This window comes from Lathyrus oleraceus, unplaced genomic scaffold (assembly GCF_024323335.1).
Source record: "Lathyrus oleraceus cultivar Zhongwan6 unplaced genomic scaffold, CAAS_Psat_ZW6_1.0 chrUn0004, whole genome shotgun sequence".
NCBI classification, from domain to species: domain Eukaryota; kingdom Viridiplantae; phylum Streptophyta; class Magnoliopsida; order Fabales; family Fabaceae; genus Lathyrus; species Lathyrus oleraceus.
In genome coordinates this window covers 359560-375319 of record NW_026112395.1, presented here as the reverse complement: position 1 = coordinate 375319, position 15760 = coordinate 359560, and the positions used below count along the sequence as shown (strand labels likewise).

The 15760-nt window shown below is 33.8% G+C and overlaps 3 long non-coding RNA genes across 3 annotated transcripts; 2 read left to right on the top strand and 1 right to left on the bottom strand.

Annotated features, from left to right (window-relative positions):
• Window positions 1-2754: 2754 nt before the first annotated feature.
• On the top strand, window positions 2755-3263 carry LOC127110568 (uncharacterized). Its single transcript, XR_007797343.1, has 2 exons — window positions 2755-2838; window positions 2933-3263. It is a non-coding gene; the product is annotated as an uncharacterized LOC127110568 (long non-coding RNA).
• Window positions 3264-5625: 2362 nt separating this feature from the next.
• Window positions 5626-6063, top strand: LOC127110570 (uncharacterized). Its single transcript, XR_007797345.1, has 2 exons — window positions 5626-5720; window positions 5815-6063. It is a non-coding gene; the product is annotated as an uncharacterized LOC127110570 (long non-coding RNA).
• A 5691-nt stretch (window positions 6064-11754) lies between these two features.
• Window positions 11755-15550, bottom strand: LOC127110572 (uncharacterized). The gene is made up of 2 exons (XR_007797347.1): window positions 15445-15550; window positions 11755-12000 (listed from the first exon to the last, which is right to left on the bottom strand). It is a non-coding gene; the product is annotated as an uncharacterized LOC127110572 (long non-coding RNA).
• Window positions 15551-15760: the final 210 nt, after the last annotated feature.

Below are 15760 nucleotides of genomic sequence, written 5' to 3'. Positions count from 1 at the left end.
TTTCTCAGCCAATCCCATACGCGTATTGCCTGCCTCATACGCGTATGCTACGCGTACCACATCCTCATACGCGTACCAATAGAGACAAAACCACGTTCAAAACCTCATCTTCCTCATCCATACGCGTATTGCCTAGTGCCATACGCGTACCAGACCATCTCATACGCGTATTGCCTAGTGCCATACGCGTATGACCAGAAACCAGAATTTCCAGATCTGCTATGGGTCTCTCTGCTACGAATTTCTCATATCTAACCTTCCACAGTCCAATTTTACACAGTAATCGTTCATATCATCTAACACAATTCATACCCTATTCAATTTCACCAACTCTAACATTATTCCATCTAATCTCTACGAATTTTCCTTCAATTATAATCCAATTTCGTTCATCCAATATTTCACAATTTTCTGCATACATCATTCTAATCAGAGTCAAATCAATGGTTTATCACTACCCAGTACATATTATCCCATAATACCCATTAAACGATGATAAACCCCCCCTACCTGAGTTAATCCGGCAAAATCTTTGAGCTTCAAGCTTTTCCGTTCTTCAACCCTTGCTCTCTAGCTCTCCCTCTTTGCCCTTTCTCCACTTTCTCAACCGCTTCTCTGTGTTTCACGTGAAAACCTTATTTCCTAAATAAAACTCTTTTTTCTTAATTCCAACTTATATATTTTCCACTAATTATTATTCCAATAATAATAATAATCCAATAATATTTCCAATTAATTAATTAAATTAATAAATATTATATTAATTTAAATTAAATAATTAGCCTTATTTCATCGGGGTGTTACATCCACTACAAGAAATTGCTTGATTAGTCCGGCGCATTTGTGAGGTGAAAAACCTCTCACTAAATTTCTATATTGTTTGGGGTTTATCCCATTGCAATGCATAAAATAACAAAATTAATAAAGCAAATTGTGTGGGGAAACCCCTCCAAATCATAAGAAGGGATATTTTAAATTTTGAAATTGACCATTTTTTAGGGGAAACCCCTAGCTAAAATTTTCGGTAACATTAGCAAGGGGAAACAGAAACCCATAGCTAATAGTTTCAACCATTTTAAAGTTGTCCTGTCACAACTACTTTGTGTCAGTCACTTTAATAAAGGTGTTTACATTTGTGAAGGGTAACCCCTAACCATATATTTCTGTTGCATTTCTGAGGGACAACCCCTAACTAATTTGAGTTGCATCTGCTAGTTATCCCATCACCTGAGCGCACGTCAGTCTCTTTAATAAAGTCATTATAATTTGTGAGGAGCTACCCTAACTATTTATTATCGTTCAACTGGCATGGGGAGCCCCCTAAAATACAATCATATATTTGATGCACCACTTTCATTTCCCCATTCCTCCACCACTTCAGCATCTATTTCTCTTTCTACTTGTCTAGTTTTTTCATTTCCCCCCAATGTTACGTCATTAACCTCACTCTTCCACCACCAAACTCATAATTTTCATCAAAAAATCTTCAAGAGGCTTATTTAAAAGGTAATTTTTTTAAAAAAAATTCTTTTGATTTTTGGATTATATCAAATCCCTAATTTTAATATATTTTATTCATTTCCTATTTTTCTAATAAATATTTAAACTTTTGCAAGGAGAATAAAATCAAAGATTCAAAGTTGTTTAATTTTTCCTCTAAGGTACACATTTCTTCTCCATGTTTTTTAAAAAACTGAATATATGAATCTTTGAATCTTTTGTCGTTATTAGTTTATATTTGTTGGATATTAGTTAATATATGTTAATATTTGACTATGTTAGATATATTAGTTAATATGCTGATATATATATATATATATATATATATATATATATATATATATATATATATATATATATATATATATCGGCGACTCATCCGATTCTCAATTCAATCAATTTGATCCGTTGATTCAATCCGATTTTAAAAAATCCATCACTTATTTTCAAATTGGAGTAGATAATAAACATGAATATTTAAAAAGTAAAATTCTTCTAACTAAAAATACTCTTACAATATTTTTTAGCAAAGTTGTAATTTTAATAATACTTAAATAATAAAACTAATTTAATAAGAAAAATCAATAAGAAATAAAATTTTCAATCATATTATAGTATAATTTATATTTCTTATAAAATTGAGGAAGAGAAAGTGATTAGTTATAAACAAAAATAGTAATGATGAATGTCATGAAAATGATTTAAATCATTTGTTTGAAATTATGTGTCAATCTCTTATTATTAAAATAAAATTTTATTAATTATATAATTAATATTAAAAAAATAGTTGACATGCATTCTTAGATCTAATATTAAATAATTAGTGACTAAATTATATTTATATTTATAGATAACAAAATATATTTTATTACTAATTAAAAAGAATTATCTATTTAAATATATTTTTAATCTCTTATTAAAAATAGTATTGAAAATTAAACTACCAAATAAATTTTTTCAATTTTCACATTTCAAAAACAATTTTTAAAAACTAGTGTATAAATAAAATATTAATATTTATTACCAATTATCTCATTAGAAGTCAATACTTTATATTTTTTTATTCAATTTTGTAAAGGATATATAAAGAATAAAACATATATATTTTTTGCATTTGACTATATATTCAATTTTAATAATCTTTATAAAATAAAATAAAATAAAATATTAATATTTATTACCATTAAGATAACTTTTTAGCCTATATAATGAAAGTAATGTTAGTGTCTTGTAAATCAAAAGTAAACACATAAGGTGAAATTCAAAATATGACTTCTAAAAGCTATCAATCTTCTTATATTCTAGCTGTTTTATGCATGAGTTTTATTATGATATCTGGTAAGTAGATATTTTTCTATCTTTTGTAATATATTGTTTAGATAAATAACTTACTAGATTTAATTGAAAATGTTATTGTCTTTGTTTGATTCAGAAATTGTTACAAGTTTGAAGACTCCAATATTAGTTGAAAAGCCAATATGTATTCGTGGGAGTGACGTAGATCCAAGATTTTGCTGCATAGGGAGTTGTAGTCCCAATTGTTCTATTGATTGCATCAATAAGGGATATGTAAAAGGTGGACAGTGTAATTCTAAACTTGGAAATAAGTGTTGTTGTTTTGTATAATGAGTTACAATGTATCACTATGATTGTTGAAAGTAAGAGATGCACTTTTTCTTAATTTTGGAACTTAAAGTGTGTAAGAACTTTATGTTTTATTGGAGAACCATCAACTTGATTATGAATAAAACCACCTTAAAATGTATGAGTGTTTTCAAGGTGATTTGAATGGTTTTGAAGAAAACATTATAATATAAGTTGTTTGGTTCCATTATGAATAACTATTTAAAAAATTGAATTCAACAAATTCAATTCAATATGGTTTATTTTCAATCAATTTTAAGATATTAAAATTGACATATTAAATTTTTTAATTCAAATATTATAAATATGCGGCAAAATAATAAGCTTGGTTTAAAATATAACATTCAACATATTAAAACTTAAAATTAGAAAATGAAATTCATCGAATATGTTTTTAAACATTTTTTAATGGAAATATAATATAATTGTTACACTTGACCTTTTCAATTAATAGAAAGTCAATAAAGAATGTTAATAAAAAGACATTTGTTGTGAGAAAGCATTAATAAAGTGTTTTAAAGAGGGACAAAGTGATAACGAGGGATCAACCGAGTTGTCCACTACAAGAAATTGCTTGATTAGTCCGGGGCATTTGTGAGTTGAAAAACCTCTCACTAAATTTCTATATTGTTTGGGGTTTATTCCATTGCAATACATAAAATAAAAAAATTAATAAAGCAAATTGTGTGGGGCAACCCCTCCAAATCTTAAGAAGGGATATTTTAAATTTTTAAATTGACCATTTTTTAAGGGAAACCCCTAGCTAAAAGTTTCGGTAACATTAGCAAGGGGAAACAGAAACCCATAGATAATAGTTTCAACCATTTTAAAATTGTCCTGTCACAACTACTTTGTGTCAGTCACTTTAATAAAGGTGTTTACATTTGTGAAGGGTAACCCCTAGCCATATATTTCTGTTGCATTTTTTAGGGACAACCCCTAACTAATTTGAGTTGCATCTGCACGTTATCCCATCACCTGAGCGCACGTCAGTCTCTTTAATAAAGTCATTATAATTTATGAGGAGCTACCCTAACTATTTATTATCGTTCGACTGGCATGGGGAGCCCCCTCAAATACAATCATATATTTGATGCACCACTTTCATTTCCCCATTCCTCCACCACTTCAGCATCTATTTCTCTTTCTACTTGTCTGGTTTTTTCATTTCCCCCCAATGTTACGTCATTAACCTCACTCTTCCACTACCAAACTCATATTTTTCATCAAAAAATCTTCAACAGGCTTATTTAAAAGGTAATTTTTTTTTAAAAAATTCTTTTGATATTTGGATTATATCAAATCCCGAATTTTAATATATTTTATTCATTTTCTATTTTTTTAATAAATATTTAAACTTTTGCAAGGAGAATAAAATCAAAGATTCAAAGTTGTTTAATTTTTCCTCTAAGGTACACATTTCTTCTCCATGTTTTTTAAAAATCTGAATATATGAATCTTTGAATCTTTTGTCGTTATTAGTTTATATTTAGTGGATATTAGTTAATATATGTTAATATTTGACTATGTTAGATATATTAGTTAATATGTTGATATATATATATATATATATATATATATATATATATATATATATATATATATATATATATATCAGTGACTCATCCGATTCTCAATTCAATCAATTTGATCTGTTGATTCAATCCGATTTTTAAAATCTATCACTTATTTTCCAATTAGAGTAGATATTAAACATGAATATTTAAAAAGTAAAATGCTTCTAACTAAAAATACTCTTACAATATTTCTTAGAAAAGTTGTAATTTTAATAATACTTAAATAATAAAACTAATTTAATAAGAAAAATCAATAAGAATTAAAATTTTCAATCATATTATAGTATAATTTATATTTCTTATAAAATTGAGGAAGAGAAAGTGATTAGTTATAAACAAAAATAGTAATGAGTAATGTCATGAAAATGATTTAAATCATTTGTTTGAAATTATGTATCAATCTCTTATTATTAAAATAAAATTTTATTAATTATATAATTCATATTAAAAAAATAGTTGACATGCATTCTTAGATCTTATATTAAATAATTAGTGACTAAATTATATTTATATTTATAGATAACAAAATATATTTAATTACTAATTAAAAAGAATTACCTATTTAACTATATTTTTAATCTCTTATTAAAAATAGTATTGAAAATTAAACCACCAAATAAATTTTTTCAATTTTCACATTTCAAAAACAAATTTTAAAAACTAGTGTATAAATAAAATATTAATATTTATTACCAATTATCTCATTAGAAGTCAATACTTTATATTTTTTTATTCAATTTTGTAAAGGATATATAAAGAATAAAACATATATATTTTTTGCATTTGACTATATATATTCAATTTTAATAATCTTTATAAAATAAAATATTAATATTTATTACCATTAAGATAACTTTTTAACCTATATAATGAAAGTAATGTTAGTGTCTTGTAAATCAAAAGTAAACACATAAGGTGAAATTCAAAATATGACTTCTAAAAGCTATCAATCTTCTTATATTCTAGTTGTTTTATGCATGAGTTTTATTATGATATCTGGTAAGTAGATATTTTTCTATCTTTTGTAATATATTGTTTAGATAAATAACTTACTAGATTTAATTGAAAATGTTATTGTCTTTGTTTGATTCAGAAATTGTTACAAGTTTGAAGACTCCAATATTAGTTGAAAAGCCAATATGTATTCGTGGGAGTGACGTAGACCCAAGATTTTGCTGCATAGGGAGTTGTAGTCCCAATTGTTCTACTGATTGCATCAATAAGGGATATGTAAAAGGTGGACAGTGTAATTCTAAACTTGGAAATAAGTGTTGTTGTTTTGTATAATGAGTTACAATGTATCACTATGATTGTTGAAAATAAAAGATGCACTTTTTCTTAATTTTGGAACTTAAAGTGTGTAAGAACTTTATGTTTTATTGAAGAACCATCAACTTGATTATGAATAAAACAACCTTAAAATGTATGAGTGTTTTCAAGGTGATTTGAATGGTTTTGAAGAAAAGATTATAATATAAATTGTTTGGTTCCATTATGAATAACTATTTAAAAAATTGAATTCAACAAATTCAATTCAATATGGTTTATTTTTAATCAATTTTAAGATATTAAAATTGACATATTAAATTTTTTAATTCAAATATTATAAATATGCGGCAAAATAATAAGCTTGGTTTAAAATATAACATTTAACATATTAAAACTTAAAATTAGAAAATGAAATTCATCGAATATGTTTTTAAACATTTTTTAATGGAAATATAATATAATTGTTACACTTGAATTTTTCAATTAATAGAAAGTCAATAAAGAATGTTAATAAAAAGACATTTGTTGTGAGAAAGCATTAATAAAGTGTTTTAAAGAGGGACAAACTGATAACGAGGGATCAACCGAGTTGTCCACTACAAGAAATTGCTTGATTAGTCCGGGGCATTTGTGAGGTGAAAAACCTCTCACTAAATTTCTATATTGTTTGGGGTTTATCCCATTGCAATGCATAAAATAAAAAAATTAATAAAGCAAATTGTGTGGGGAAACCCCTCCAAATCTTAAGAAGGGATATTTTAAATTTTGAAATTGACCATTTTTTAGGGGAAACCCCTAGCTAAAAGTTTCGGTAACATTAGCAAGGGGAAACAGAAACCCATAGCTAATAGTTTCAACCATTTTAATATTGTCCTGTCACAACTACTTTGTGTCAGTCACTTTAATAAAGGTGTTTACATTTGTGAAGGGTAACCCCTAGCCATATTTTCTGTTGCATCTCTGAGGGACAACCCCTAACTAATTTGAGTTGCATCTGCACGTTATCCCATCACCTGAGCGCACGTCAGTCTCTTTAATAAAGTCATTATAATTTGTGAGAAGCTACCCTAACTATTTATTATCGTTCAACTGGCATGGGGAGCCCCCTCAAATACAATCATATATTTGATGCACCACTTTCATTTCCCCATTCCTCCACCACTTCAGCATCTATTTCTCTTTCTACTTGTCTGGTTTTTTCATTTCCCCCCAATGTTACGTCATTAACCTCACTCTTCCACCACCAAACTCACATTTTTCATCAAAAAATCTTCAACAGGCTTATTTAAAAGGTAATTTTATAAAAAAAAACTTTTGATTTTTGGATTATATCAAATCCCTAATTTTAATATATTTTATTCATTTTCTATTTTTTTAATAAATATTTATACCTCCTCAACTGAGACACATGGAAAACATCATGCAACTTCGCAAGTGACGGCGGTAAAGCGATACGATAGGCTACCTCTCCTATCCTCTCCAAAATCTGATAAGGACCAATAAATCGAGGTGTCAACTTCTTCGACTTCAAAGCTCGACCAACCCCAGTTATCGGAGTAACACGAAGAAACACATGATCTCCCTCTTGGAACTCAAGTGCCTTCCTCCTCTTGTCATGATAACTCTTCTGACGACTCTGAGCAATTCTCATCTTCTCCTGAATCATCTTAATCTTTTCTGTAGTTTGTTGAACAATCTCCGGTCCAACCACATCACTCTCACCGGACTCATACCAACATAAAGGTGTCCGACATCTCCTACCATACAAAGCTTCAAACGGTGCCATACCAATGCTCGAATGAAAACTATTGTTATAGGTAAACTCAATCAAAGGTAAATAACAATCCCAAGCACCTCCCTTTTCCAAAACACAAGCCCTCAAAAGATCCTCTAGTGACTGAATCGTCCTCTCAGTCTGACCATCAGTCTGCGGATGATATGCAGAACTCAATCTCAGCTTAGTTCCCAAAGCCCTCTGCAAACCTTCCCAAAACTTCGATGTAAATCTAGGATCTCTGTCCGAAACAATACTCGACGGAATACCATGCAAACTTACAATTTTCTCAATATACAACTCGGCTAATCTCTCTAACGGATAATCCATTCTGATCGGAATGAAATGAGCCGATTTCGTCAATCTATCAACAATCACCCAAATAGCTTCAAAATTCTTAATCGTCCTCGGTAAACCCGAAACAAAATCCATACTGATACTATCCCACTTCCACTCTGGAATAGCCAACGGTTGCATTAGTCCAAACGGCTTCTGATGCTCAATCTTTGACTTTTGACAAGTCAAACAAGAATAAACAAAACTCGCAATTTCTCTTTTCATTCCCGGCCACCAAAATAACTTTTTCAAATCATGATACATCTTCGTAGCTCCAGGATGAATACTCAGGCCACTACGATGTCCTTCCTCAAGAATACTCTTCTTAAGCTCGGTAACATCCGGAATACACACCCGATTACCAAAATTCAAAACACCATTCTCATCAACTCTGAATTCACCACCTTGACCTTGATTCACTATAGTCAACTTATCAACCAAAAGCACATCGGATTTCTGACCCTCCCTGATCTCATCCAGAATACCACTCGTTAACTTCAACATCCCCAATTTAACACTATTGTGAGTACTCTCACACACCAAACTCAAGTCTCTAAACTGCTCAATCAAATCCAATTCCTTAACCATTAACATAGACATATGCAATGATTTCCGACTCAATGCATCAGCTACTACGTTTGCTTTACCCGGATGGTAATTCAAACCAAAGTCATAATCTTTCAGAAATTCTAACCATCTCCTCTGTCTCATATTCAGCTCTTTCTGATCAAACAAATACTTTAAACTTTTATGGTCACTGAAAACTTCAAATCTTGACCCATATAAGTAATGTCTCCATAACTTTAGAACAAACACAACAGCTGCTAACTCTAAATCGTGCGTCGGATAGTTCCTCTCATGAACCCTCAGCTGTCTCGAAGCATAAGCTATGACCTGCTTATTCTGCATCAACACGCCACCCAAACCCAACAATGAAGCATCACAGTAAACTTCAAATGATTCCGACGAACTCGGTAATATCAGAATAGGAGCAGTAGTTAACCTTCTCTTTAACTCTTGGAAACCTTCTTCACATTTTGAGTCCCAAACAAACGCTTGCCCCTTTCTAGTCAACATCGTCAACGGTAACGCCAACATAGAAAATCCCTCAATGAACTTCCTATAATAACCTGCAAGTCCAAGAAAACTCCTTATCTCAAAAACTGACTTCGGAGCTTCCCACTTAGATACCGCTTCTATCTTAGAAGGATCAACAGCAACACCGCCTCTTGAAATCACATGACCAAGAAACTAACCTCTTCTAACCAAAATTCACACTTTGACAGTTTAGCGAATAACTTCTTTTCTCGTAGAATTCCCAAAACCACTCTCAAATGTTCGGCATGCTCTTCTTCAGATTTCGAATACACCAAAATATCATCAATAAACACCACAACAAACTTGTCTAGGTACGGATGGAAAATCCTATTCATATACTCCATAAATACTCCAGGCGCATTAGTCACACCAAAAGGCATTACAGAATACTCATAATGTCCATACCTCGTTCTGAAAGCAGTCTTCTGAATATCCTCAGTTTTCACACGTATCTGATGATATCCCGATCTCAAATCTATTTTGCTGAACACACTCGCACCAACCAACTGATCCATTAAATCATCAATCCTCGGCAAAGGATACCGATTTTTGATCGTCACTTTATTCAGTTGCCTGTAGTCCACACACAACCTCATAGTACCCTCTTTCTTCTTAACCAACAACACTGGTGCACCCCACGGTGACACACTCGGACGAATAAATTTCTTATCCAACAGATCTTCCAACTGACTCTTTAATTCAGTTAACTCAACAACAGACATACGGTACGGAGCCATCGATATCGGCCTAGTACCAGGTACCAAATCAATCGAGAACTCAACTTCACGCTCTGGCGGTAATTCATTCACTTCTTCCGGAAACACATCAGGAAAATCACACACCACGGCTAGATTGCAAATCACTAGTTTATCTTTAGCCTCCAAAGTCGCTAACAGCATAAACAACTCTGCCCCATCTGCTACTTCCTCATTCACCTGCCTTGCTGATAGAAACAAACTCTTTCCTTCCTCAATCTCAGGAAAGATCACAGTCTTATCAAAACAATTGATATAAACTCGGTTAAACACCAACCAGTTCATACCCAGAATAACATCAATCTGCACTAGTGGAAGACACACTAGGTCTATCCCAAAGTCTCTACCAAAAATACTCAAAGGACAATTTAAACAAACTGAAGTAGTAGTCACTGAACCCTTTGCAGGAGTATCAATCACCATACTTCCACGCATCTCAGATATCTCTAACTTAAGTTTCACAGCACAATCCAAAGATATAAAGGAATGAGTCGCACCTGTGTCAATAATAGCTACAAGAGGAAAGCCATTAATATAACACGTACCTCGGATCAAACGATCATCTGCAGAAGTCTCAGAACCCGATAAAGCAAAAACCTTGCCTCCCGACTGGTTCTCTCTCTTCGGCTTAGGACACTGTGGGCTGATATGACCTACCTCTCCACAGTTGAAACAAGTCACAGTCTTCGACCGGCACTCTGCAGCCAAATGACCACCTTTGCCACACTTGAAACACTTCCTCTCAGCACTGGTACACTCATGGATACGATGTCCAGCCTGACCACAACTAAAACACTTAGCAGGGGCACTGGAGTCTCCCCCACTAGGCCTCTTCATCCCACTCTGTCTCTGAAAACCTTTGCCAGTTGCATATGGTTTCCCACGATCATTCTGATTCTTGCCTTTCCTATCAACCCTCTGCTGATAGCTCTCCGCTCTGGCCTTGGTATCCTGCTCAAAAATTCTGCAACAGTCAACCAAATCAGAAAACACTCTAATCCGCTGATACCCAATAGCCTGCTTGATCTCGGGACATAACCCGTTCTCAAACTTCACACATTTTGAAAATTCCCCAGTAGCCTCATCATAGGGAGTGTAATACTTCGACAGCTCTGTGAACTTAGCAGCATACTCAGTAACAGACCGGTTGCCCTGCTTCAATTCTAAGAACTCTATCTCTTTCTTTCCTCTGACATCCTCTGGAAAATACTTCCTCAGGAATCTCTCTCTGAACACAGCCCAAGTGATCTCAGCATTCCCAGTAGATTCCAACTCAGTGCGGGTAGCAACCCACCAATCATCTGCTTCTTCTGACAGCATATGTGTACCGAACCTGACCTTCTGGTTATCAGCACACTCAGTCACTCGGAAGATCCTCTCGATCTCCTTCAACCACTTCTGAGCACCATCTGGATCGTATGCTCCCTTGAACATTGGAGGATTGTTCTTCTGGAACTCACTCAGTTGACGAGCAGCTCCCATTCCCACAACATTCGGATTCCCTCCAAGTACTCCAGCTAGCATACCCAGAGCCTCAGCAATCGCAGCATCGTCTCTACCTCTTCCAGCCATCTCTATTCTGAAAACCCAACAAGCTAAAACAATAAGTACCGATAGGGTTACACAACACCTATCCCGTACAGGGGAAACAGGATAATTACGACTCGACTCGACCGACTATGCTCTGATACCACTAATGTAACACCCTTCTAAAATACCCCAAATATTTAATTTAAAATAACAACATATATCAATCAGAGTAATCATGCAATTAAGGGTGTCACACAATTATTTCACACCATTCACCATAATAACTGTCATGCTCGTTTATTTCTTCAAAACATAAAACATTTTGCATAATACGCAGCGGATAAAGATCAAATCAATCATATCAAAACATGTAACACAATACATGTAAACTGGTTCACAACCAACAATAAAACACTTAAAACATCCCATCCCGATGTTACATCTATCAGAGCATGACCCACTAAGGAGACTACACTAGACTCCAAGCACTAGCTCCTACTCAATCACTGCTCGTTACCTGAAAAATAGTTGTAAGGGTGAGTTCCTACTTCGATATAATAAGCATTATAAAATATCATGTCATGTTAAGTAATTTAACACATTAATCACCCAAATCAGATTACACATTCAACAACGGCAATATCAACTCAATCATGCTCAACATCAACACAACACACAACACACGTATAATACTGGAATACATCCAATCATATTATACGCCATACATACATTATGCAATGAGACTCCATGCATGCGGTACCGACTATTCGTGAACATATAGTTCAACCTCACCGACCAAATCCAGGTACGGCTACCAAGCTCACTAGTCCCACTCATTTGAGACCTAGTGACTCACTCACTAATTCCTCACCATGGGAATTAGCTACCACCCCAAGGGCCATGCTATGCACGCTAATTCACCTAGCATGCAAACATCAACAACAGTCCATAATGACTAACTCACTAATTCCTCGCCATGGGAATTAGCTACCACCATAAAGGCCACAATATGCATGCTAATCACCTAGCAATGCTAAATCATCAACAACAATTCAAGAATAGACATATGCTCACACTCTAAGCCATAAAACAGTCTATTCACAAATGCACACATAACTGATACATTCACAGCATCATGCATACCATCACACATCATCAGTATTTTATCACATAAGCATATCAGATCATGCCAAATAACAACCACAGTATTAGCACACTCTACTAATACTTATACTACTCAAAACAACGGGAAATGATCCCCAATATATCATACCTCAGCTAAATTACATTACTCAGCTGAACAACTAAAAACTGCACAACAACAGCTCAGGAAAATCACAATCCTGCCCATACGCGTATTGCCTAGTCCCATACGCGTATGGCCCATTTCTCAGCCAAACCCATACGCGTATTGCCTGCCTCATACGCGTATGCTACGCGTACCACATCCTCATACGCGTACCAACAGAGACAAAATCACGTTCAAAACATCATCTTCCTCATCCATACGCGTATTGCCTAGTGCCATACGCGTACCAGACCATCTCATACGCGTATTGCCTAGTGCCATATGTAACACCCCGATAATAATATGTATTTATTTAAATTAAATTAATAATATGTTTATTAATTTAATTAGAATATTTGAATTATTATTATTATTTTGGAATAATAATTATTGGAATAATATATAAGTTGGAATTTAGAAAAATCCCATTTTTTGGTAAAAAGGTTTTCACGTGGAAGGGAAAAGAGGTAGAAAGGGCAAAAAGCAAAAGAACGAAGGTTGAAGGAAGGAGAAGCTTGGAGCTCGGAAGCTGCCGGATAAACTCAGGTAAGGGGGGTTTATCATCGATTAACGGGTATTATGGGATGATATGTACTGGGTAGTGATAGACCATTGTTTTACCTGTGATTGGATGATATATGTTGAATTTGTGAACTTTTGAGATGAACGAAAATTTGGATTATAATTGACGAAATTCGTAGGAATTAGAGGTAGAAAGGTTAGAAATTTGTGAAATCGAAAGTGTATGATTCGTGTTAGATGAGATGAATGAATTGTGTGTGGAATTTGGACTGTAGAAGGTTGAATTGGGTAGATCTCGTAGCAGAGAAAGCCATTGCAGATCTGAGAATTCTGATCTCTGGTCATACGCGTATGGCACTAGGCAATACGCGTATGAGATGTTGGTACGCGTATGGGGGGAAGCCTTACGCGTATGGGTGGAAAAGATGGCATTTTGAACGTGAATTGGTCTCTGTTGGTACGCGTAATGGGAAGTTGTTACGCGTAGCGTACGCGTATGGGACAGGTGATACGCGTATGAGTTGGGCGAGGAAATGCGCAATACGCGTATGAGAGTAGGCATTACGCGTATGGAGTTGGCCAGGTTTGGGTAATACGCGTATGGCATGGGCAGTACGCGTATGGGCAGAGTTGGGATTTTCATGAACTGTTGTTGTGCAGTTTTTGGTTGTTTAGGCTGAGTGATGTACTTAGCTGAGATATGATGTTGTAGGGGTCAATTCCCGTTGTTTTGAGTGGTATAGGTATTAGTAGAGCGGGCTAATACTGTGGTTGATTATGTGGCATGATATGATGTGCTTTTGTGATTAATTATGTTGATGATGTGTGATGGTATACATGATGATGTGAATGTATACGTTTGTGAATAGACTGTATTATGGCTTAGAGTGTGAGCATGTGTCTATTCTTGATTATTGTTGATGTTGCATTGCTAGGTGATTAGCATGCATGTTGTGGCCCATTTGGGGTGGTAGCTAATTCCCATGGTGAGGAATTAGTGAGTATATCATTTGATTGTTGTTGTTGATGTTTGCATGCTAGGTGATTAGCGTGCATTTCATGGCCCATTTGGGGTGGTAGCTAATTCCCATGGTGAGGAATTAGTGAGTGAGTCACTATGTCTCAAATGAGTGGGACTAGTGAGCTTGGTAGCCGTGCCTGGATTTGGACGGTGAGGTTGAACTATATGTTCACAAATAGTCGGTACCGCATGCATAGAGTCTCATTGCATAATGAATGTATGGCGTATGATATGAATGGATGTATTCCAGTATCATATGTGTGTTGTGTGTTGTGTTGTTAATGATTGAATATGATGGAGAATTGTACTGTTGATTATGATGTTTGAATGGATATTACTGTTGCTGAATGCGTAGTCTAATCAGGGTGAATTAATGTGTTAATTACTTGGCACTACATGTTGTTCTATAATGCTTGTTATATTGATTGAGGAACTCACCCTTACGCCTATTTTTCAGGTAACGAGAAATGAGTTGAGTAGAAGCTTATGCTTGGAGTCTAGAGTAGTTCTTATGGGTCATGCTCTGATAGATGTAACATCGGGAGGGAATGTTTTAATTAATTTGATATTGGTTGTTGGATGATTAACATGTATAGTGTTACATGTTTACATTGATGTTGAATTTGATTCCGCTGCGAATTATGCAAAAGACCTTATTTTGATTTAAATAAATGAGCATGACAGGATTTCTGATGAATGTAGTGAAATGATTGTGTGACACCCTTCGGGGCATAATTACTCTGATGAATGTATGTGTATTTTAATTATAATAATTTGGGGTATTTAGAAGGGTGTTACACCATACGCGTATGACCAGAAACCAGAATTTCCAGATCTGCTATGGTTTTCTCTGCTACGAGATCTATCCAATTCAACCTCCCACAGTCCAATTTTACACAGTAATCGTTCATATCATCTAACACAATTCATACCCTATTCAATTTCACCAATTCTAACATTATTCCATCTAATCTCTACGAATTTTCCTTCAATTATAATCCAATTTCGTTCATCCAATATTTCACAATTTTCAGCATACATCATTCTAATCAGAGTCAAATCAATGGTTTATCACTACCCAGTACATGTTATCCCAGAATACCCATTAAACGCTGATAAACCCCCCTTACCTGAGTTAATCCGGCAATCCTTTAGCTTCGAGCTCTTCTTCTCTTCAACCCTTGTTCTCTGGCTCTTTGCCCCTTTTTCCCTTTTCCACTTTTTGAGTCGTTCTCTATTTTCACGTGAAAACTCTCTTTTACCCAATGGGACCTTTTCTAATTCCAACTTTTATTCCAATAATAATAATAATAATAATAATAATATTCCAATAATATTCCCAATTAATTAATTAAATTAATAAATATTATATTAATTTAAATTAAATAATTAGCCTTATTTCATCGGGGTGTTACAGAAACCCCTCCAAATCTTAAGAAGGGATAT